At 44.5% G+C, this 24716-nt stretch overlaps 1 protein-coding gene across 2 annotated transcripts in view; it reads right to left on the bottom strand.

Moving 5' to 3' along the window:
• The window catches only part of TJP2 (tight junction protein 2), a 128415-nt gene that overhangs the window by 94031 nt on the left and 9668 nt on the right, over positions 1 to 24716 (bottom strand). The window contains exon 2 of one of the 2 annotated variants that reach the window (XM_084771725.1): positions 5999 to 6119. The exons of the other annotated variant lie outside the window; for it this stretch is intronic. The gene's annotated coding sequence lies outside the window, so the exon portion shown is untranslated. The remainder of the gene's footprint in view (positions 1 to 5998; positions 6120 to 24716) is intronic. 2 annotated transcript variants of the gene reach the window in all.

The following is a 24716-nucleotide window of genomic DNA, read 5'->3' as shown; positions in this document are numbered from 1 at the left end:
GTCTATCATTACTGAAGCTCGTTAGAATCCTCTGATATAAAACAGGAAGACTGCCATTTTGAAAGTAGGTTTTCTTTGTTTCTCAGACAGTTCTGTCTTCTTTGCCCAGGATAGCCTCAATGGTCTCAAAAGATCCTCTCCAGTCTCAGCTTTCCAAAGAGTTAGGGTTACATGTTTATGCCTGATTTCTCACCCAGCAAGTAGCTTAGAATTTAGAGAAGAAATTATTTGCAAAATATTGCATCTAGTCTACAAAAGATAGAGTCCATTATTATCCTCCAGTACTTGGCGGTTTGAAAGAGAATGCCCCATAGCTTCATCTGTTTGAATGCTTGCTCCCTAGTCGGTGGGTCTGTTTTGGGAGGATTAGGAGCTCTGGCCTTGATGGAAGAGGAGCGTCACTGTGGAGTAAGATCTGAGGTCTCAAAAGCCCGCACCAGCTCCCCTACACTCTGCCTCCAACTTGCAGCCTGGATGTAAGCTCTCAGTGTCATGCCTGCAGCTGCCATGCTTGCTACCCTGATGATCATGGGCTCACACTCTGGAACCGTAAGGAACACCCCGCCCCCCAATAAATGTTTTCTTTTTATCAGTGACCTTGGTTGTGGTGTCTCGTCACAGCATAGAAAAGTAGCTAAAACAAGCGTGCTTACTTACACACTTGTGAGCACGTACACTTGGATAGCAATTAATTACTACTTTTTTTTTTCTTTTTTGGTTTTTCAAGAAGGCCTTCTCTGTGTAGCCTTGGCTGTCCTGGACTCACTTTGTAGACCTGAGGTGCGGGAACACAGCTTAGTGGTAGAGCCCAGTAATAGAAAAAAAAAGGTAGCAAAACGTCACTTCTGAGCCAAGCACTCTTGGTCATCAGATGAGCACTCTCCACCAGGTCTCTCTAAGTAGAGAGGCTGGATACTGAATCCAACTCTAAACACCTGCCTCCAGAAGCTCTTCTGTGGTCTGCTGTGCTGCATACAGGAACCCTACAGGGCTGAGCATGGCACCTTTATTCCTAGTACTCAGGAAACAGAGACTGGAAGTTCTCTGTGAGTTCGAGGCCAGCCTGATCTACAGAGGTAGTTCCAGGATACCCAGGACAACATAAAAAGACCCCATCTCGAAAATAACTGTCCCCCCCCCAAAAAAAAGAATCATTAAAGGGTTAGAGGTTTTGCTCAGTGGGGCACATGTGCTCATTAGCATATGGGAGGCTCTGGGTTCTATTATCACTACCACCCAAAATAAAAACTGTTAAAAATGTTGCTTGACTATCTTCTCATAGAGCATAAGCCATCTGTGAGGAGACACCCCAATACATCACTCTTTTTTTTTTTATGTATACAGTGCTCTGCCTGAATGTACACTTGCAGGCCAGAAGAAGGCATCAGATCACATTATAGATGGTTGTGAGCCACCATGTGGTTGCTGGGAATTGAACTCAGGACCTCCGGAGGAGTAGTCAGTGCCCTTAACCTCTGAGCCATCTCTCCAGCCCCTACATCATTCTTTGAAGTTCTTTTTTAACTGGTTTAGGAGCCACTGAGAAGGCCAGCTAGTAGAACATGAGACTGCTGTGCAAGCCTCATGATCAGAGTTTGATCCCCTCCGTAAAGGTGAAAAGAAAAAGCAGAATGACTCTGCTGAGCTGTGTGACTCACATAATAATAATAATAATAATAATAATAATAATAATAATAATAACAACAACAACAACAACAACAACAACAATAATAACTTTACATATACAAAAAATAAAACTATCATGAAAAAAGATAGATGACACTCCTCAGACTTATTTTAACGTGGATAGCATGGAAGCAAACAGTTTTAAGAATCAGGCATAAGCGGATCGCTGTGAGTTCAAGGCCAGCCTGGTCTACAAAGTGAGTCTAGGACAGCCAAGGCTAACACAGAGAAACCCTGTCTCGGAAAAAAAAAAAAAAAAAGAATCAGGCATAAGCTATATGATTAGTTAAGTGTATACAATAAGCTAATTAGATTAAGTTAATAACCTGTGGGATATATATTTAAAGAATGTCCCAAGTGTTATAAACAGAAGTGATAGAACAAGAAAATTAATCTCAAATCTTATAATACTTATTTAATAACCTTAAATAATTTACTAGGCACTTTGCTTATAATTATACTTTAAATTTTTTATGTGTATGGGTGCTTTGCCGACATGCATGTCTATGTCCTATGCGTGTGCCTGAAGCCAGTGGAACTGGGGTTACAAATGGCCATGAGCTGCCATGTGAGTGCTCAGAATAAAACCTGGGACCTTTGTAAGAGCAGCCAGTGCTCTAAACTACAGAGCCATCTCTCTAGCTCATGACTGGTTTTTTTTTTTTTTTTAATATATATACAATTAGAATATCTCCTAACTCCCTACTTAAGTTGCTAATATATTCCACAACTAAGTATTATAATAGGACCAAACTCCTATTACCCTGAGATTGCCAGCTGCCGTCCTTACAGAGGTCACCCACTGAGGGCACATGTCACATCCTGGCCCCATGCAAACATCCCTGAAATGCAGAGGAAGCACTGATTCTTGGTGAGTCACAGCTACTGACCAGGCTGGTCTGTGTCCTCACCATAAAGGTAAGCAAAGCTGGCCTCGGACGCCTGCCCTCGGCTGAGTCCTCTTGTCTGATGCTCATCTGGTCTATGTAACCAGATGAGAACTGGGAAAGCTAACCGTTTGTAAAAAGAAGTGTGTCCCATTTGCACCCTGATTATTTCAACAGGTCCCATTTTTCTCCTTGCTTCTCCCTGTGTGTATTTAAGTGGAATAAATGAGGGTTGGGATGCCTGGTTTTGGTGTCTTTGTCTTTGCCCCGGGGACTTCTGGGAGAGCTTGCTTGGCAGTGTTCTCATGTTCTCAGAGGCTGACTGTACCAAGCTACTCCCACACTTTTGGAGTAGGCAGGGCAGGGGCCCCAAGAAAGGGTGCAAGAAGGCAAATCAAAACTCTACCCTAATCTAAGATATGTAGGCCACGTTAAACAAAAATAAAAATAAAACCTTTTTTTTTTCAGATGTGGTCTCATCATGTGGCCCAGGCTGGCCTCAGACTCACAGCAATCCTCCTCCTGAGTAATGCGTTTGCAGGAGTGCATCGACTCATTGACTTCAGTAATGAGATTTTTATTCAGGTTCCAGAACGCATTCGACCTTTCCTGACTCCCAAGTTCCGGTGTAGCTGTTTGCTTGTAAAGCAGTTAAGACTTAATAAAGATGTCTGATGTGGGCTTCAGCACAAGGGTTAAGAAAGGTGCTCTGGAAGTCAACTATGAAATACCCACGAGTACCTCCTAGAAAGCTGAGAAAATAAGACAACGCAAGTGCAGGCCTCTACTCATCAAGGGAGAAAGAGTCCTTGATCTGTGTTCTTGTAGTTTGGAGGCAGGATTTCTCCATTTAGCCCTGGCTGTCCTGCCACTTTCTCTGTGGTCTAGGCTGGCCTACCGACCAGCATTCAATGTGGATTTTGTTTTTTGTTTTTGTTTTTCTGAGACAAGGTTTCTCTGTGTAGCCCTGGCTGTCCTGGAACTTGCTCTATAGACCAAGCTGACCTCAGACTCAGAGATCCTCCTCTTCTGCCTGCTGAGTCCTGGGATTAAGGGTGGACAATGCCACCACGCAGCTGAGCTTTAAACAGATGAGCCAGGGGTGTCTGACTTCTAAGAGATCCCCCAAGTGCCTTGAGATTACATTCTAAACACCAAAACCACATCAGAAACAATTCTAACTATGATCCCAACAGTCTTTTTTTTCCCCCATATCTTTTCTCTTCTCAATCTCATTTGGCATCTGCTGGAACCATAACCCAGTTAAAACCCTCCTTCAGCATCCCTTGCTCAGCATTCTGGGAAGGCATCTCTTTTCCCTGCCACAAGCCATTATCAGAAGAGGAAAAGTTAACACAAGAGGGAGCCTCTTTCTTTTCTGTTTGCTTGTTCGTTTGTTTGTTGTTGTTGTTTCCTTTTTTCCCTTTTTTTCTTTGTTTCCTTTTTTCTTTTTTGAGACAGGATTTCCTTGTGTAGCCTTGGCTGTCCTGGACTCACTTTGTAGACCAGGCTAGCCTCGAATTCACATCAATACTCCTGCTTCTGCCTCCCGAGTGCTGGGATTAAAGGCACCACCATGCCTGGTCTTTTGTTGTTGTTTTCTGTGATTTGGCTTTTTGTCATGATTTTTGGAAAGAGAGTTTCACCTTGTAGCTCTGGTTAGCCTGGAACTCACTACTGGGCCCTCAACCTGTCATTAGAGAGTGTGCAGTTCACACACTACTAGACACCAGTTCTCCACCCAGGAAAGGAGCTGCCAGAGGAAGCAGATGGAATTACGAACCAAGAACATGAAGAAAAGTCCAACCCCATTTGGGCCAGACACAGATGGGCCTCATCAGGGCTAAATTCTAACTAAGAATAAATACATCCTGTAGAGACATTTTAATTCAAAATATGGCTGCTCTGGCAAGAGATGACATCCAAAGACCTTCTAGGTCTGTGTGATCCAGCTGGAATACAAACACGCTTTAATCCCAGGAGACAGAGGCAAGCAGATCTGAGTTCAAGACCAGCCTGGTAGAGACCAAGTCTCAGGTAAAGAAAAGCTTAAGTCCAGGTGTGGTGGCACATGCCTTTAATGTCAAACAGAGCAATTCAGAGGCTGAGAGAAAAGTCAGATTAAATAAGTTAGCTGGGAGAGGAGTTTGAGCCAGAATAGCTGAGTTGAACCAGGCAGCCAGAGCTCAGAAAGAGATGGAAAGTGTGAGCTTATTAATCAGTAAGTCTTGGGGGCTGAAAACATTCTAGGCCTAGATAAGATTGTATGGAGGCTAGAAGCTTCCATGAGTAGGCCTAGGTTAGCAGACAAAGGCAGTAATCCACCGAGACAATTAAAACAGGTGAATAAAAGTTACTTTTACAACACCCAAGTATCTGTCACAATAAGACCTAATACCTTGTAAATCTTAAATAATTCATCCTTAAAGGTGAGTCAGCAAACAGGTACTTCTCACTCTGAGTCCTTACTAAAATTGAGAACAAAGTCTATCTTCAGAAGCCAGTGTGCTCTTTTTTTTTTTTAATCTACTCCCAAGTGCCTCCCACTATTACTTAATTTTGCCCTATCCATGAGGATGAACTAAATGTTACCTCCTAAAACAATCTCCAACTTTAGACACCAGGCCTACCAAAAGCTACTCGCACCAGCTATGCATTTATCTTGAACCATAAGAGATCTACACACAGCCCAGCATGGTGGTGCACGCCTTTAATCCCATCACTTGGGAGGCAAAGGCAGGCAGATCTCTGAGTTCGAGGCCAGCCTGGTCTACAAAGTGAGTCCAGGACAGCCAAGGCTAACACAGAGAGACCCTGTCTCAAAAAACCAAAAAAAAAAAAAAGAGAGAGAGAGAGAGAGAGGGAGGGAGGGAGGGAGGGAGGGAGGGAGGAGAGAAGAGATCTACACATGTGCCTCAGCCAAGAAAACACATCACCCAACCTAGGAAAGATGCAACAGGTGCTCTCCACAGCTAAGCCATTGGTCTTCCTCTTTTGCTTTTTATGCAAGAATAGAGATTGAACCTAGGGCCCCTACCCTTAACCCAGATAGGATACTTCAGCACTTTACTCCGTAAACAAGATATTACCACAGGCCAGTGGTGATGCACACCTTTAATCCCAGCACTTGGGAGGCAGAGGCAGGAAGATCTCCGAGTGCCAGCTTGGTCTACAAAGTGAGCTTCAGGACAGCCAGAGCTAAACCAGAGAAACCTAGTCTCAAAAACAAGCAGACAACAACAAAAACAAAAAACCCCAAAACAGACAGACAAGGCATTACCATCAAATTTCTTTAGAAAACATATATAAACATACTGGCAACGTTGAAAATAGCTATCTTTATCTTTATCTATGATGTGAAATAATATATCAAGTTTTTGGTGTGAGCCAGTGACTAAGTTAGTCATAGACAAGCAAGCAGGTACCTGGGAGAGCAGGCTGTATGTGGACACCAGTCTGTGATCCGCTGAGTCCTTGGACCTGGTGCTGTAGCCTGGGTACCAGTCCCACTCACAGGGAGAAGAGAGTAAGGCAGTGCTCCGCGCCCTGGAGAAGATGGATTAATTAGGTCTTAGTGCACACCCTCAGCTTGATGAGCTCCTAGGGAATTAATTCAATGAAATCCAACCACCGTAGTTCACCCCAAAGGATGGCTTGTAAGTACACACAGACTTATACAATAGGCACTGTAATCCATAGCATACCTATTATCCCCCAGAAGAAACCCAGCATCGAGGAGCAATCATTTCCTGGCCCTACAATTCTCTTCCTGACCTCTGACCCCAGGCAATCACCAATCTCACTTGCGTTTCTAGAGATTTACTTAATTTTTTCTGTATATCTATCTATCTATCTATCTATCTATCTATCTATCTATGAGTTTCTTGCTTGCATATATGTTGGGACACTGTGTGTATGCAGTACCTGCAGGGGCCAGAAGAGGGTGTTGGAACCCCTAGAACTAGAATTACCTGCATTTGTTGTCACCATAGTGGTGCTGGGACTTAGACCCAGGTCCTCCATAAGAGCAGCATGTGCGGAGTCGGGCGTGGTGGCACACGCCTTTAATCCCAGCACTCGGGAGGCAGAGGCAGGTGGATCGCTGTGAGTTCAAGGCCAGCCTGGTCTACAAAGTGAGTCCAGGACAGGCAAGCCTACAAAGAGAAACCCTGTCTCGAAGAAAAAAAAAAAAAAAAAAAGAGCAGCATGTGCTTTCAACTACTGAGCCATCTCTCTAGCCTCCCAGGGTTACCTTTGTTCTGTATTTCACGTAAATGTCCATTACAATAGTGACCTATGGCAGATACCTTTTCACTTAGCATCCCATATTTGAGGTTCATCCTTGGCATACATCAGAAATCCATTTCTTTTTAAAAATGTCCATCTGTCTGTCTGTTTGTCTGTCTGTCTGTTTATGTGGCTGGAGAATTGTCTCCGTGGTTAGAAACACTTGGCTGCTCTTGCAGAGGACCCAGGTTTGGTTTCCAATACTCAAGTGGCAGCTTACAACCCAATGTAAACTCCATTTCCAGAGGCTGCAGCACCTTTTAAACTATTTCCAGGCAGGCATGGTGGCACACACGCCTGTAATCCCAGCACTCCAGGAGACAGAGGCAGACAGATTGCTGGTCTATAAAGCGAGTCCAGGAGAGCCGGGAATAGACAGAGAAACCCTGTCTCGAAAATTAATTAACTAATTAAATAATGTGCATGTGTGTGTGTGTTTGCATGAAAATCCCTGGTGTTGGACCCCCTGGAACGAGAGTTACGGGAAGTTTCAAGTGTCCCAATATTGGTGGTGGATACTGAGCTCTGGTCCTGCAAGTGCAGTAGGCACACAACCACTAAGCTGTCTCTCCAGCCTTGGATACATTATTACTTCTAACAGCCAAATAACAGTCCACCGTATAGACATTCCACAATCTATCAATCTATTTGTCAACTGACAGACACTGGGCTAGGCCTAACCCACCTGACGTAATCAATTCTCAGGTACAAGAGTTTCAGAGAATTTACCTTCTGTGTGTGGGGAGGGGAAGAAATAAACTTAGCAAATGAGAAGGACACTGAGAAAGAGAAAACGTTTTTCCCCTTTAACACAGGGTCTCAATATGTAGACGAGCCTGGCCTTAAACTCATAATTCTCCTATCCTCCCATCAAGTGCTGGGATTACAGATGTATCCATCAGCCATAGTAAGAAAGCTTTACATAAGATGTACATAAGATGTACATAAGATTTAAGATTTTAAAGCATACACAAAGCAAACACTTGAAACTACAAAGGGATTTCCTTTGTATGGCTTCAGTAAAACTGGCTTATACCTTTGAATCTATATTACTGACCACTGTCATCATCTCAAGGGACAGGTTCTTTGTATGTATCTCTCAATGCAAGAACATTTAACCCTACATATCCCTGCCACCACCACAAGGGGGCAAGCTCATATCTGGGCTGTTCTGGATGCCAGCAATGCTGGGCTTTCTGCAGTGGGAGGAGGAATGTGCCCTCTTGGCGCTGCTAGACCCACTCTTCTGTTTGGGGCACAAAAAAGATACTGGCTCTCTGCATTAAACCCTCTCCTTCCTGCACCGCCAAACCAGAAGTAAGGGATGGTGTCGATTTTATTTGTTCAGGCAAGAGGCCCATTTCCCCTCTCCAAGGAGCAGCAGGAAATGTAGGCCTGGGCTAACCCAAGGTCATCTGGACTTCCTACAAAGCAAGCAGCAGATCGAGCCCAGCCCATTCGTAGTTTCTATTATTACTTCCAAAGATAAATAAACAGCGAGCAAATCAAGATGTGCTTGGTTACGCCTTTGGCCTGAATGTGGGAATTTTTTTCCTACAGGTATCGGTTCTGAACAGTTTCCTTTACTGAAAAAACTTGTTTTTACCATAGTTCTTTGGTGTGTCTAAATCATCTTTAATTTAACTTTCCTACATTTTTTTTTAAATTTGGAAACAATCTCATGTAGCTCAAGCTGGCCTCAAATTTACTCTGTAGCATTTAGAATAAATGATCTTCCTGCCTCCGCTTTCAGGTGCCGAGATTACAAGCACACAGCAGCACACCCAGTTCCTGGGGAAACGTTCATGAGAAATTTTCCCTCACAGAAGTGCAGCCAATAATCTACCTTCCTACCACTGAGCTCTTGAACAGCTTCTGGGAGTGGAGGAATTGGGGTGGGGTGGGGGGAGCCATCAGGATAACCCACAAGTCCAAGGTCTCAAGACAGACAGAAAGCAAGTGCAATGGAAGGTGTGCGTCTCTGGATGCTGCTTCCTGTGCAGCCCATGGACCAAACCCTCAGCATCATCTTGCCACTCAGCATCTGTGAGTGTGTTGGAAGCGCAGAATACCCAGATGAAGAAGGAAAACAACCAAGAGTGGAAGCCCGGACTGTGTCTTAAAGCATGGGAGCAGGGGGGAGGGGGCTGGGACACGGGACAGGACGGACACAAGGCATGAAGGTCTATGAGCCTCCACAACAAAGATCTACAACCAGACCCTATATTTTAGCAGAGTGATTGATGCATATGCTAATGCTTAAGAAATAAGACAGTAAAAAAAGAAAAAGAAAGAAAGAAGACATAATGGGGCTAAAGAGATACTGGGTGAAAAAAAAAAGAGAGAGAGAGAGAGATACTGGGTGGTTAAGAGCACTGCTTGGTCTTTCAGAGGACTTGGTTTCATTCCCAGCACCCACATGACAACTAATAATTGACAACTGTGGCCATTGTGGGGACTGTACGCACATGGTGCGCAGACAGACCTGCAGGCAAAACACCAATACACAGAAAACATAAAATTAATTAATTAATTTTAAAAAGAAATAAGATACTGAAGTCTATGGAAAATGGAAAACTAATTAATGAAATTAACATATTAGGGGCTGGAGAGATGGCTCAGTGGTTAAGTGCAGAGACCCAGGTTCAATTACCAGCACCAAGATGGTGGTTCACAACTATGCATAATTCATCCCAGTAGCAGGGCTCCGATGCCCTCTTCCTGCTCCCAAAGGCACCAGGCACTCTCAAATGAGGCCGTTTCACACTCTAGCAAGGGGAGACGAAATGAGAACTCAGAAATAGAAGACACACATTCCACATGTCACACCTCCCGACTCCCTGACTCCATGCTCACAACGAGCATCCCTAATCCAGTTGTCCCAGGGTGCTGGCCAGTCAGACTTCCCAGCTGACCCCATCGCCTGGCACCTGTATGCTACAGGAACCTTAGGGCCTCCCCCAAAAGAAGATCCTGCCAGCTCTACAGTTCTGTTGCTCTTAGACCAAGGTCTAAGCTTCTTTCCATGCAGCCACACTCTGAGCCTCTCTCAAGTATCGGTTTAAGGCCAGGCATGGTGGCGCATGCCTTTAATCCCAGCACTCCAGAGTTCGAGGCCAGCCTGGTCTACAAAGCGAGTCTAGGACAAGCCAGGACTACAAGAGAAACTCTGTCTCAAAAAACAAAACAGCAACAATAAAAATCATTTTGGGAGCTGGAAAGATGACAACTCAGTAATTAAGAGCAAGTACTGCTCTTTCACAAGACCCAAGTTCAGAAGACCCAAGTTCCGTTCCCAGCATGCATGTCAGGTGGGTCACAAATGCTTGTTCCGGGTGGATATGATGCCTCTGGCCTCCAAGGGCACCTGGAACCACATGCACATACCACACACACTCCATGGTTAAGAAGGGAAGGAGAAAGTGAAGTTACTATATTTTAGTTCTTTTAACTAAAATAGCAACAACAACAACTTCAGTGCTGGAGAGATGGCTCAGTGTTTAAGAGCACTGACTGCTCTTCCACAGGATCCAAGTTCGATTCCCAGCACCCACACGCTGTCCACAACTCTGTGACTCCAGCTCCTGAGAATGCAACATCCTCTTCTGGCCTCTGTGGGCTCCAGGCACGCATATGATATACAGCCATACACACAGGCAAAACACTCAAACCCATAAAAAAATAACTCGAGGCTAGCCTGCAGTACATAGTCCGTTCTTGGACAGCCATGCTACATAGAGGGAACCTGTCTCAAAAAACAAAAAGCAAGCAACAAAAATGAGTTTGTTTATTACAGCATGATCTCTCCACATTTTACTCTCAGGAGAAGAGTAAAGGACATAATAATAAATAGTAATGTCTCCAAATTCTATCTCAGGCCTGACTTACAGAAGAAAAAAAAATCTGTCTAATAAAAAAACTCCATTTACAGACAGGGGGTGGAAATCTATCTAAATCAAATGTCTACAGAGCAGCGACATTGGCATTTGTAGCTGAGTCACAGTGCTGTGGAGGGGCTGTCCTGTGCATGGTAGGAGGTGGTAATGCCACTGGCCTTTCTCCACTCGGTGCCAGCACCAACAAAAATGCCACAAGACATTACAAAATGTCCCCTGGAAGTGGACGGCAAAATTCTTTTCCTCTTCCTACGCTGAATATCACTGACTTTCATGATCAGAGATTCTCTTAAGGAAATGGAACTATAAATAATCCACTCATTCTTATAAATTTTCTACGTCTTCCACAATGAATGTATAATGAAGCCAGCAATTCTCATTTTTAAAATAAATCCCACTTATTAAAGATACCTCATGGTGATTGGTGGCTGCTTATAGTGTAAGTCATTCAGGCCCTAAAAATACCATGGGCTCGCCAGGCACTTTTAAACAACATTGTGTGAAGAAACAAAAGAAGGGCCTTAGAAATGTTTGCACTGAGACCAGTGACCCTGCAGGAAAGAACTAAACTTTCCCCAGCATGGTAAATCGGTAGGCTTCACATAGAATTGTGACAGGAAATCTGTTTCAGGCCAAACCACCCCTGCAGTAGTCAGTCAGTGTCTGTCTCTCTGTCTCTGTCTCTGTCTCTGTCTCTGTCTCTGTCTCTCTCTCTTTCACACACACACATTGAACATTAAAAACCTAAATAGTACAAGTGGGTTTTAGCACACCTATTTCATCTTCTCAGGTGTTCAGGGCTCTGCTTCCCATATTTTAAAATCTGTTTGACAGCACTATATAAACGAAGAAAAGAAAGAAAGAGAGAGAGAGAGAAAGAAAGAATGAACGAACCTTCTCAATGACTAACTCAACTCTATCATCCCCATGAAAGAAAAGCCCTTTTCTCTCTCTGGTCCCCCAAACAGCCAAAACTTGTTCCCTCATTAGGAGAGAAGCTCTCAGGGGTGGGGAGTGGGGGGGCCTCTCTGCTTACCCAGGGTGCTGCCAAAGGTTTACGTGCCTCCGGCTCTCAGGCAGAAGTTCTCTTTTGTTAAGTGGGGTGATGCCCACCGCCGCCTCCAGAATAGCCATGTATTTCTTGTACCTCATCTTGCCTCTCTCAGGACACAGCAGCGTAAATTTTGGTCACCGGTCAACTAGAACAACTCAACAGTTGCTCCCTAGTGATGCGACAGCTCCTTTCTTTCCCGTGCTCTGTCCCCTGTGCTGGGCGTATCCAATCAACAAGGGGACGGGAGGGGGTGAAGCCAAGCCAGGGAGGATGAAAAGGTCTTTCAGACCTCACAATGTCAGTATTAGGTAAAGCTAAAGAACTCTGCATAAAGCACTACCAGAAATGATCCACAGGGATGAGGATGGCTTTAAATGCAGCATCTAATGTACGCTCCCCGATTAATCCGCACATAAGTCTTTGAGGCCACTAATCCATCACGCACTAATGGCAGAGGAGGTGATTGATTTCAGGGCCCGGGAGTAATTGGTCAAAAGCCTACTTGCCTTTGGATGCAATAAAATCAGAAACAGATTTGCCCTTTCTGCAAATCTCTCCTGGAAAGCTGGGCTTTGACAAACAAGGAAGGAATTCCAGCTGCCATTTTGTAGCGATACTCCTTTGCTATGAACTGTTTGCTTGGGGCCAACAGCAGAGCCTATTTAATTACAAACAATTCTGCATGGGGTTTTGTTTTGTTTTTTTGTGGGTTTGGGGTTTTGTTTGTCTGTTTTCCAGACAGGGTTTCTCTGTGTAGCCCTGGCTGCCCTGGACATTCACTCTGTAGAACAGGATGGCCTCAAACTCATATAGATCTGCCTGGCACTGACTCCCAAGTGCTGGGATTAAAGGCATGCACCACCACTACCCAGCTCAATTCTACCCTTTCTAGTTTTGTTTTTGTTTTTGTTTGGTTTGGTTTTGAGACAAGGTCTCTCTGTGTAGCCCTGGCTGTCCTGGACTTGCTTCGTAGACCAGGCTGGCCTTGAACTCTCATCAATATATCTGCCTCGGCCTCCCAAGTGCTGGGATTAAAAGCATGCGCCATCATGCCGGGCCTTAATTCTACTTTAAAAAAAAAAAAGATTTCTTTATTTATTATGTATACAATATCCTGCCTGTAAGCCAGAAGAGGACACCAGATCTCATTATAGATGGTTGTGAGCCACCATATGTTTGCTGGGAATTGAACTCATGACCTTTGGAAGAGCAGTCAGTGCTCTTAACCTCTGAGCCATCTCTCCAGCCCTAATTCTACTTTTATTAATTAAATATTCTTATGTTTTTCCTTTAAAAAACCAAAACAAACTAATGTATATTAATTGTATAAAATAAGGTTTTCAGGAGGGCAGTGGAGGTGCACTCCTTTAATCCTAGCACTCTGGAGGCAGATCACTGTGAGTGTGAGGCCAGCCTGGTCTACAAAGTGAGTCCAAGACAGCCAAGGATACACAGAGAAACACTGTCTCAAAAAACTAAAAAGAGCTGGGCATGGTGGCTCACTTAGAATTCACCTCCCTCCTCTTTCTTCTGAGACTCCACCCTCTGCTCATGTGATTAAAGTGGACCCATCCGACCTGATGCTCTCTCTGTGCTCACGGTACACATGATCCAGACTATATCATCAATCTTTCCTGAGAGGAATATGACTTTAAAAGAGGAATGCCAGGACTGAGAAGATGGCTCAACAGCTAAGGGCACTTGTTGCTCTTGCAGAGGACTGGGGTTTGGGTCTCAGTACCCACATGGTGACTTACAACCATTCATAACTCCAGTTTCAGGGGACCTGATGTCTTCTTGTAACCTCCATGAGCACCAGACACGCATGTGGTCCACATATATACATGTAAGCAAAACACTCTTATAGGTAAAAGAAAATAAATACACCTTTAAAGAAAAGAAAAGAAAAGAAAAAGAGGCATGCCTTCTTTTTGCATTGGAGTCAGTAACCAAGACTGACAAGTAGACAAGACTGTTAGCAGTCACATGTCCCACCTCATAAAGACAGCTCTTCACAAGATGGTGAGAAAAACAGTACCAAAAAGAATGTTATCCTTTGGGCTTCTAGATCCAGCTATGTCTAAGGCAGCTGCCATCCCAGGAGATCCCTCTTAGAATCATCTGTTAAACAGCCAGCAAGTTGACTTTCATTTTAGTCCTGTCCTGTCACTCTGAAAGAGCCAAATCACACACTCCTCCCTCACTAGCTTCTTCAAGTTGTGCGTTTGGGGGGGGGGGGGGTTCCCACTTACTATGCTACAGCAACATACAGGAACCATGCTGTTCTTGTCAAAGCAAACCCACACATAAAGAGAAAATAAAACCAGAGGAGGAATCATCAAGTAAAATTGTGATCAGCACAATCCAGGAGTCCCTGCCCCGCCCCCATCTCCACTCTTGAATCCTACTTTTATAAATGTTCTCTGCTCAACAGGCTTTCCTCAAATTAGTCTCTGTCTCTCTCTTCTCTCTCTCCCTCTCTCTCTCTCTCTCTCTCTCTCTCTCTCTCTCTTGTCTCTGTCTGTCTGTCTCTATCTCCCCCGCCCCCTCTCTGTGTTTCTGTCTCTCCTCTCTCCCAAATGACTTAAATTCCCAATCTCTCAAATTCCTTGGGATTCAGTAAGTAAACATTAAACCGTATATATTTCTTCTTTTTCCTGATACCATGGTCAAACACCTGACAAGAGCCCACTTGAGGAAGGGAGGGTTAACTCTGGTCATGGTTCAGAGGCTGGAGGCCATCATGGCCTGGGAGCCTTGGTGGCGGCTTACAGGGGACAGACAGGGAAAGCCATTACGCAGCTGTCTCTCCCCTTTTCCGTGTTTTGCTTCAGTCCAGGGCCCTAGTCCGTGCTGCTGCTGCTGCCCACATTCGGGGTGAGTCTTGACCACTTTCTTAAACCTCTCTGGAGACACCATCACAGACACACCCCCAAAAGTCTGCCTTCTTAATACTTTCAAGTGGACAACTGAAATTTACCGTTTCCACACGTATTTCCTTAAAAGTGTGAATGTTTCCAGATTATTAAATGAAAAGCCAGTACCAGATGCAGGATGCCTTCTTATGAATAATTGATCAGTGAGGCCCCCACATGTCCCTCAAACCCTTTTCTGCTGGTTGCCTACCAACAGATGGAAAGACCCTATTGCTGAAGCCACAATGCACTGTTGCAGAACACAGAGAAGCCAGGCTGTAACTGACTTTGATGGTTAGCATTCATAGTGCTGAACGTGATGTGCAGGCTGCTGGGGAGGCAGGGTAACAGTAGAATTACCCAGCTGTGGACCCTATAAAACTGACCTCTCAGGCAAAATGTGCCTGCTGGTGCAATAGTCACATGAAGGCTGGGGAGTGGCATGGGGGGACTAACTGCATCCTGGTTGATTTGAGGCCTGCTCCACAGGAGGAAAGTCATGCCCGGTACTGTAAACCTGGTCGGAAGCTCCTGCCTCAAGAAGTTATAGGCTTTAGAGTTCAAGCGCATATGTTTATTCCCATAAACTAGTGCTGGTCCCAAATCTGGTCAGAGAAGCTTTTCATATTAGGTAGACGTCAGTGCAAACCGTTATACTTGGTCAAAGTGTTGCGAATAAGGGACTGCTAAGTATTCAGCCTTTAATTGGACAATTATTCCCACCACCACCCCACTCCACCCCACCAAGGTTCAGGGAACACTGAAGAATACGGTATGGGAAGAATACCAGAGCATGGGGAATCATGCTGTCCTCTAGGCATGACTCACGACAGTTATGACTTCCTACACAAGATAAACTAATAATATCAGTCAGCATGCCAGGAGGTGGTACTATTTTGACCCCATAGGTTACAGAGGAAAAAAAGTAAAGGTAGGAAGAGCTTTTGGGGGGTGGGGGGGCTCTGAAGTGGGTAGAACTGGGACAGTTAGGGGTGGATAGGATCAAGGTACAATGTATATATACCAAAAATCATCACAGAATAAAAGATAGTCAAAATATGAATGCTTATGATTTTACACTCATAATATTTGTCCTGAGAAAGATAGATATCCTCACCAGACACACACACACACACACACACACACACACACACACACACACACACATACACACACACACAAAGACAGGGTCTCACTATGTAGCTTTGGCTGTCCAGTATCTATGTGTATCAGGCTCGCCTCAAACTCACTGAGGTCTGCATGCCTTTGCCTCCAGAATGCTGGGATTAGAGGTGTGGCCCACCATGTCTGGCCCATTTTCACATTTTTTCAGATGAGAAAATTGAGGATATAAAAGAGTTGGGTTCTAATAACAACTACAAAAGACCAAGAGCTCAGGCTGGAGAGATGGCTCAGAGGTTAAGAGCACTGGCTGCTCTTCCAGAGATCATAAGTTCAATTCCCAGCAACCACACGGTGGCTCACAATGAGATCTGGTGCCCCCTTCTGGCCTGTAGGCATACATGCAGGCAGAATACTGTACACATAATAAATAAATCTTAGAAAAAAAAAAAGACCAAAAGCTGATTTCACTCTATCTGATTAACATCATGTGACCACAGTACAGTGCAGAAAAACAAGGGACAAGTCATTTGGTATTGAAATAGTTCATTTCCATAGTGTCCTTGAATGTCACTCCCACTGGTTGTCTTGCAAACAATTAGCAGCAGTTAATCACAAAAATTCTTTTATAGGGTGAACTTGAACTTGGTTGGCTACAGCTGCTGCCCCTGAGAAAAAGTTCCATTCAGGCTTCATTTAACCACAAAGGAAAATGTAATTACACTTTTGCAACAGACTTTGTTCTAACAAATTGTGTTTCTAATGAGTGTGATAAAAATTACTATGTAACCCTCCCAAATAAGAGGCTTGAGCTGGCCACAGCAAAAAAAAAAAAAAAAAAAAAAAAAAAAAAAAATCAAGTTAGACTTGTTTCCCACAGACGCTGTTTTACTACAGTGAAAGTACAAAATGGCTACAAATGGCACGTTGTCAAGTGTCATTTGCTACTGGAATTCTTGTATCCCAACATTGAACACAGAGCTCTTACAAAATGATTCTTATCTATACAAAATTAAAATTAGGTCTTTCATTAGGAAAATAATTATACATTAGGAAATATGACAATGAATTAACTTTCCTCTTACAAATGAGATTGTTCAACTTTCTAATATATTTATTATTTCTTTTTTGTTGCTTTTTTTGGGTGGTTTTGGGTTTTTTGTTTTTGTTTTTGTTTTTGTTTTGTTGTTGTTGTTTTGAGACAGGGTTTTTCTGTGTAACAGCCCTGGCTGTCCTGGACTTGCTTTGTAGGCCAGGCTGGCCTTGAACTCACAGAGATCCACCTGCCTCTGCCTCCCTAGTTCTGAGATTTTTTTTTTTTCCGAGACAGGGTTTCTCCGTGTAACAGCCCTGGCTGTCCTGGACTTGCTTTCATAAGATGGAGTTTGGGAGTAGGCAAGTATGTTTTGAGTGGCTACCTTTATTTAGCTGTGTGATGTTTTTATTTGTGAATTCATTACATTAGTGTGTTTTTGGTTTTACGGTGTAGTTTGTCTGTATGTTCCTTTGTTTGTTGACATAGGGTCATCTATGTAGCCCAGGCTGACCAAGAATTCACTATGTAACCCAGGCTAACTTCCAACTCCAGATGATCCTCCTGCCTTAGCTTAACAAGTGCTGGGATCACAGTTATTAGTTAGTCAATAGCTATTTTTTAATATGTCATTTTATTTATTTTTATTTTTATTATGTGTCTTTTTAATGTATACATTTCTATTATTATATATAACAATAAATAATAAAATAAACCACGCACAGCAGGAAGAACCATGAGACAATCAGGAATTAGATAAATGTTACATTCATAGTAATTTGGCTATTTGTATTTGGCAAACTTGAAGTAAACATCTTTCCTATCTTGGGTCTAAATTTCTTAATGAAGATCAGTATTAGTCAGTAGCTATTTAAAATTTAAAATATATCTGATCCCAAATAAGCTTTGGGATCAAGATGTTCACGTTCTCTTTCCAGAAGATTAGACCTGAATATAGAAGCTGGAGAGAGCAACCCTGATGCTCTTTTTTTTTTTTTCTTTTTCTTTTTAATTTTTAATTTTATTTTATTTCCTGTGCATTGGTGTGAGGGTATCAGAATCCCTGGAATTGGAATTACAGACAGTTGTGAGCTGCCACGTAGATGCTGGGAATTGAACCCGGGTCCTTTGGAAGAGCAGACAGCACTCTTAACCACTGAGTCATCTCTCCAGCCCTCCCTGCTGCTCTTCTACAGCACATGGATTTGGTCCTCAGCACCCACATCTACCTATAACACCAGCGCCCTCCTCTGGCCGCCAAGGACATCTGCAAACACATGGCATGTACACAGACACAAATATACAAATCAAATCAATCAATCAATTCACCTGGCACTGGTGTCACACACCTTTAATCCCAGCACTTGGAAGGCAGAAGCTGGTGGATCTTTGTGAGTTTGAGGCCAGCCTGGTCTACAGAGAAACTTCCACAACAGCCAGGACTACACAGAGGAACCCTGTCACAGACAGAATACGTAGATAAACAAACAAACTGAATATTTAAAAAAATCCACACAGCAGCGAGCAGCCACACTGGAGCACACCTGTCTAACAGCCAGGAGGCAGAGACACCGAAAGTTCAAGGCCTGCTCAGTCCATCCCGGTGAGTGTCCAACCAGGCTGGGCCTGCACATCATGACCTCGTCTCAAGGTGTGTGTGTGGGGGGGGGGGGGGGTTGGTGGGAGGAATCCCAGATCAGCCTGGCACTCCTTTGAACTACTTCTATTTTTTTTTCCCTGGAGGAAAAGAGCAGACATACTTGTCCAGTGTGTACCTTAAACACTTCTATGTTTTCAAAGCATATCTGGAAATACTCCCCAAAACAGCCATTTTTTTTTTTCCTACCCATAGTCTGCCTTCAAAGAGCTGAGAAAACCTCAACTCCAAGTAGAAAAGTCAGAGAGTTAAAAAGAAATGTGGTGGGGGTTGAAGCATACGAGTAGTACGCTATAGCTTGCCCTCTGAACTCATAGGCTCAAAACTCACCCGCTTTCTCCAGAGGCAGCCTTAGGACACAGTCATTCCGGAGGTTTGCACAGGGGCTTTGCCCTCTCCCACCCACTTCTCTCCTCTGTCCATCTTTGCTCACACAAAGTTCTGATGTAAGAGAATTTTCCTTGCTTTTCGATCACTTCTCCCTGACCGGGCTGCCTTGCCCGGCCACAGGGGAAGAGGATGTGCTCAGTTCTGATTCAACTTGATGTGCTCAGGTGGGTTGGGAGGGCTCTCCTTTTCTGGGGAGGTGGGGGGGGAGGGATAGAGGGAAGAGGGAGGGAGGGTGGGACTGGGAGGAGAGGGGGGAGGGGCCTACAATCGGGATGTAAAGTGAATAAATGAATGAATGAATAAACAAATAACATTAAATTTGTTTGTTTCAAAAAGACATTTTCCTCGTGGTGTGGTATCTTGTTTGTGGGTGTGGTGGTGCACGCCGTTAGTCCCTGCACTAAGGGAAGCAGATGCCGGCAGATCTCTGAGTTTGTGGTCAGCCTGGTCTACAAATTGAGAGCCAAGACAGCCAAAGCTACACACAGAGACCCTGTCTCGAAACCACCACCACCTCTACCGCTGCCAGAAAAAAAAAAGAAATTTTCCTCTAAGCTTGGTGTGGAGACACCCACCATAGACCCAGCGGCTCCTTGTGGTCCCAGCCACTCAGGAGGCTGAGGCAGAAGGATCACTGGAGCCCAGGAGTTGGAGACCAGCCTGGGCCAGTGAACTGAAACTCTCCATGCTAAGGATCCTGCAATAGGGACTGGCTGAGATAGAATTGTTGCAAGTTAACAGCCAGAATTCTAATAGACATTTACTTCCAACCCCTATGTCTGACCTATTGTCTTTGTAATGACTAGAAGAAACTTTTGGAACTATTTGTTGTTGGTGGTGGTGGTGGTGGTTGTTGGTTGTTTTTTCGAGACAGGGTTTCTCTGTGTAGCCTTGACTGTCCTGGACTCCCTTTGTAGACCAGGCTGGCCTTGAACTCACAGCGACCCACCTGCCTCTGCCTCCCAAGTGCTGGCATTAAAGGCGTGCACCATGCCTAGCCGGCTGGAACTATTGTTATACTTAGCAGACCTTTAGTTTCCATGTGCTGGGCCCCAGCTACATCAGGTCCCCAACGTGTTTGCTAAACACATTGGCTTATGACTTTCTTTTGTTTGGTGACTACAAAAGCCCATGTAACCTCTCCTACAGTGGGCTACATTACTCAGGACAACCATATCTGTGGTCACTGGCCTTGGTCACTCATACCGGTTCCAAATAAACCGTCCTTTACTTCCTTTGGAATAAGAACTGTGCTTTGTTTTGTTTTGTTTTTTTTTAAAATACAGCAACACAGCAAGATCTGGCCTCAGAACCAAACCTTCCTCAGTCAGGCTTGGTTCATGGTTTAAATCCCAACAGTCAGTAGCTCAGGGAAGATCTCTATGAAGTCTGGGTCAGCCTGGGATACAAAGATCCTATCTCCAAATAAAATTAAGTTAAATTAAAAAAAATAAGGGGGTGGGGATTTAGCTCAGGGGTAGAGTACTTGCCTAGCAAGCGCAAGGCCCTGGGTTTGGTCCTCAGCTCTGGAAAAATAAATAAAATAAATAAAAGGGAAAAGGAAATCAGCTGGGAATACAGTTAGTAGAGCACCTGCCAAGCATGCACAAAGTCCTGGGCTCGGATTCCCCACATGGCATAAACAGGGTTTGGGGCACATATCTATAATCCTAGCACTCAGGAGGGGGAAACAAGAGGATCAGAAGTTTCAGGTCATCCTTGGCTACACAGCCAGGGATATTCAAGAAGATGTCCTCAGCTTTCACTTTCAACCTGTCAAAAACGAGGGGAGGGGAGTAGGGGGGAAGTGGGAGGAAGGGAGGAATGGGAGGATACATGGGATGGGCTAACAACTGAGATGTAATATGAATAAATTAATTTAAAAAAAAAAGAGAGAGAAAAAAAACAAAAAAAAAAAAGCAAAACAAAAAAACAAAAACGAGGGCCTCTTACACACCTGCAGCTACAACTCCCTCCAACATCAAACCAAGGATCCCGAAAGCCCGAGGCAGAGGCGTCTTTATGTGACTATCAGGGAAGTTGACAACCAGTTTGTCTGGGAATCCCAGGACAGGAGCGGCAGCAGAAGCCACCAAGGAGAAAGTCCTGTGGCTGCCATGGAAAATGAAGCGATGGACCCAGTTTGCGTGTCTAAAGGAGCCCTCCTTCTGACCATTCCAGATTCTGAGCCTCTGTACTAAATAGTTTAAATCCAAAATTAATTTATGAACCACTCAAGTCCTCTCGTTTATAAGAATTAGAAAGCTTCCAACGCCATGCTTGAGGAAACCATGACAACTGACAGATGTGATGTGCTTATCCTGGATCTACAGTGAGCCTGGATCATGGGACTCAGAGCTCCCAGGGGCTACTAGGCCTCACTGCAGAGTCAGAACCCCACAGGAGCTAGTTTAAGGCGAGAAGTGCTTCTCCATTTACATTGGGAAAAGTATCAGTAATTAGGAGCCTGTGCTCTCTGACTTGAAGGTCAGAGACAGTCTACCCCAAGTTACAGGCACCAAAGCACTGAGACACAGCCCATGCCAGAGCCTAAGAACCAAGTAAGGGCACTTCTGCCCTCTCCACATGACAACTTGGGCTCAACCTCCAGGGACCACACAAGAGAGAGAGAACTGACTCTAAGTTGCCCTCTGGCCTCCACATGTGGGCAGTGGCATGCACGCATGCTCGCAGACACATTCAATCAACAGATTGAAAGAAAGAAAGAAACAAACAAACAAACAAACAAACAGAAGGAAATGGTGGGTTGTTTTTTGTTTTGCTTCGGTTTTTCCGGCTATAGACACAGCTCAGTTGGCACAGTGCTTGCGGACCACGTATGAAGCTCGGCATTCAAACCACCACACTGCATAAACCCAAGCAGGTGGGAGGCAGGGCAGGAGGTTCAGAAGGTCACAGTCATAGTCGGCTACATAACAAGTTCGAGGCCAGCCTAGGATACGTGAGACTAGTCTTTTAAAAAAATACAAAATAAAAGACTGACGTTCTGGCGTTGGGGTGACCTTTTCGTACATAGTGTGAAGGTTGTGTTTGTATATTCAATTGCTGAGTACAGCCTGGACTTTGATTTTGTTATTTTCGTGGCTCAGAACCTGCATTTTGTAAACACTCCCTCCAACACATTCTGATTGGTTTAAGAAAGAGCTAAACAGCCTAAACAGCAAAGGAAGGCGAGGAAGGCGAAATTTCCAGGCAAAGATAGTAACTCTGAGGAAGACTCACAGGTGGGAGATTAGTCAGCCAGACAGGGAGAAAGTACTGAGAAGAAAAGGATGAGCCATGTGGTAGAATGTAGATTATTAGTGTAAAGGACTTAATTTGCTTATAACAGTTAGTTGGGAACAAACATAAGCAAAAGCCAAGGTGTGGTTGGTTGGTTTTGGTTTTTTTGAGACAGGGTTTCTCTGTGTAGCCTTGGCTGTCCTGGACTCACTTTGTAGGCCAGGCTGGCCTCGACCTCACAAGAGATCCACCTGCCTCTGCCTCCCAAGTGCTGGAATAAAAGGCATGCACGGCCACGCCCGGCCCAAGCTTTCATAATTAATAAAAGGTCTCCATGTCATTATCAGAAGCTGGTAGTCCAAGAAAGCCTCATTATAAATTTGTCTCTCAGCTGGGTATAGTGGCACATTCCTGTAATCCCAGCACTTGGGAGGCAGAGGCAGGCTATCTCTGTAAGTTCGAGGCCAGCCTGGTCTACAAAGTAAGTCCAGGACAGCCAAGGCTACACAGAGAAACCCTGTCTCGAAAAAACAAAAATAAATAAATAATAAAATAAGTTCTAATTCAAAACAAAGATATACTATGAGCCTGTGAACTGGGGGTGGGGACAGATGCCTCCTGACTGGGTTACACCGAGCAAGGGCTCAGCAGATGACAGCCTCTGTGACAGGCACAGCTTCCCCTTGGCTAGCTATCACTACACCATCATTTAGTGAACAGTTCCCTTGGGCCGGTCACCAAGATAAATGTTGTACTTAACACACTCCTGTTTGCTTCTCAAAATAGTTGTCAGAGGAGGCTATAAATGCCCCGTGTCTTTAAAGGAAGAAAGGCACTATGTGATTAAGTAACTTGAAAGCGACCTCACAGGTAAGAGTGGAGGTGTGATTTCTTCCCTGGTTAGTCTGATTAAAGCCTTCTAGTCCTCCATACAGAAGCCTGGGTGCCCTGGGAACCTTGGAATAGACCTCTCAGAGTGGTTTAATTGGCACTGTACTCACTCATTGCCCTCTAGAACATTGGTCCCATGAGGTCAGGGATGGCTGTGTTCAACACTGCATACCCATTACCCGGCACTGTGCCTAGCAAGTGTGTGTGTATGTGTGTGTGTGTGTGTGTGTGTGTGTGTGTGTGTGTGTGTGTGTACGCGCACATGTGTGTATCAATAAGGATAAGCACATTAAGAATGACTGAATGAGGGTGCGGAGATGGCTCAGCAGTTAAGAGCACTGGCTGCTCTTCCAGAGGACCTGGGTTCCATCCCCAGCACTCAGAGGCAGCTCACAACCATCTGGAATTCCAGTTCTAGAAGATCCCAACACCTTCTTCTGGCCTCTTTGGGCACCAGGTACATAGGGAGTGCATCCAGGTATACATCCAGGCAAAGCGCTTATAAAATGTTTTTTTCTTAATAAAAAAAGAACAAACTGGGCATGATGATGAGAGCGTTTATTCTCAGCACTTATGGGCATTTCATCTCTGCGCTTATGAAACAGAGGCAGGAGGAGCTGTGAGTTTGAAGCCAGCCAAGATTATACAGTGTCTTAAAAGAAAAAAGTGGGGCCACCACGCCTTTAATCCCAGCACTCAGGAGGCAGAGGCAGGCGGATTGCTGTGAGTTCAAGGCCAGCCTGGTCTACAAAGTGAGTCCAGGACAGACAAGGCTACACACAGAAACCCTGTCTCGAAAAGCCAAAGGAGAAAGAAAGAAAGAAAGAAAGAAAGAAAGAAAGGAAGGAAGGAAGGAAGGAAGGAAGAGAAAAAAGTGATGGAATGAATAAATGAATTGTTGGGCATGGTGGCTCACAATTATAACCCCAGCATGTGGAACGCTGAAGCAGGAGAAGTGCCATTGCTTTGTCTCTATAGTGAGAAATTAAGGTTCCCATACCAGTCAGGCTAGAGGTACAAGCACACGTCTGCTTCTGCCCGCTCCTGCAGCACACACCCTCTAGATGCCCTTTTTGAGTTCAAGGGCTCCACCAACAGCTTCACTCTCTAGTGTCATTCCAATCTGTACACACAAGAGCTAATAGCACAGACTGGCCTACTCTCCTTTTCAGGGGACCACGTACAAGAGCGGCCCTTAAAAAGCTGGGTGCAATCAAGAGCACCTATGGGGGTCGGGTGGCTAGAGCAATGGCTCAGTGACCAAAAACACTATCTGCTCTTCCAAAAGACCTGTGTACAATTCCCAGCACCCACATGGCAGCTCACAACTGTCTGTAACTCCAGTGCCAAGGGAACTGACACTCATACACCAATGCACAGTAAAATAATAATAATAATAGTAATAATAATAATAATAATAATAATAATAAAAGGAATAAAAAGAAGAGAACCTGTGACCTCAGCACTCAGGAAGCTGAGGCTGATAAAAGCACGACACTGGATTGGATTACAAAGTCAGTTCTAAGACACCCTGAGCTACATAGAGAGACCCTGTCTCCAAAAGGTGAAGCCGGGGAGGAAGAGCTAGGGCTGCCTGTAGGGTCTTGCTGGAGAATTTCACTGGGTGAGAGAGCTCTCCAGTGGCAAAACTGCAC

The sequence above is a fragment of the Acomys minous genome (assembly GCF_964271855.1).
Source record: "Acomys minous genome assembly, chromosome: 2".
In the NCBI taxonomy this organism is placed as follows: Eukaryota; Metazoa; Chordata; class Mammalia; order Rodentia; family Muridae; genus Acomys; species Acomys minous.
Note: the sequence above shows the minus strand (reverse complement) of the source record. Positions and strands in the feature narration are given on the sequence as shown.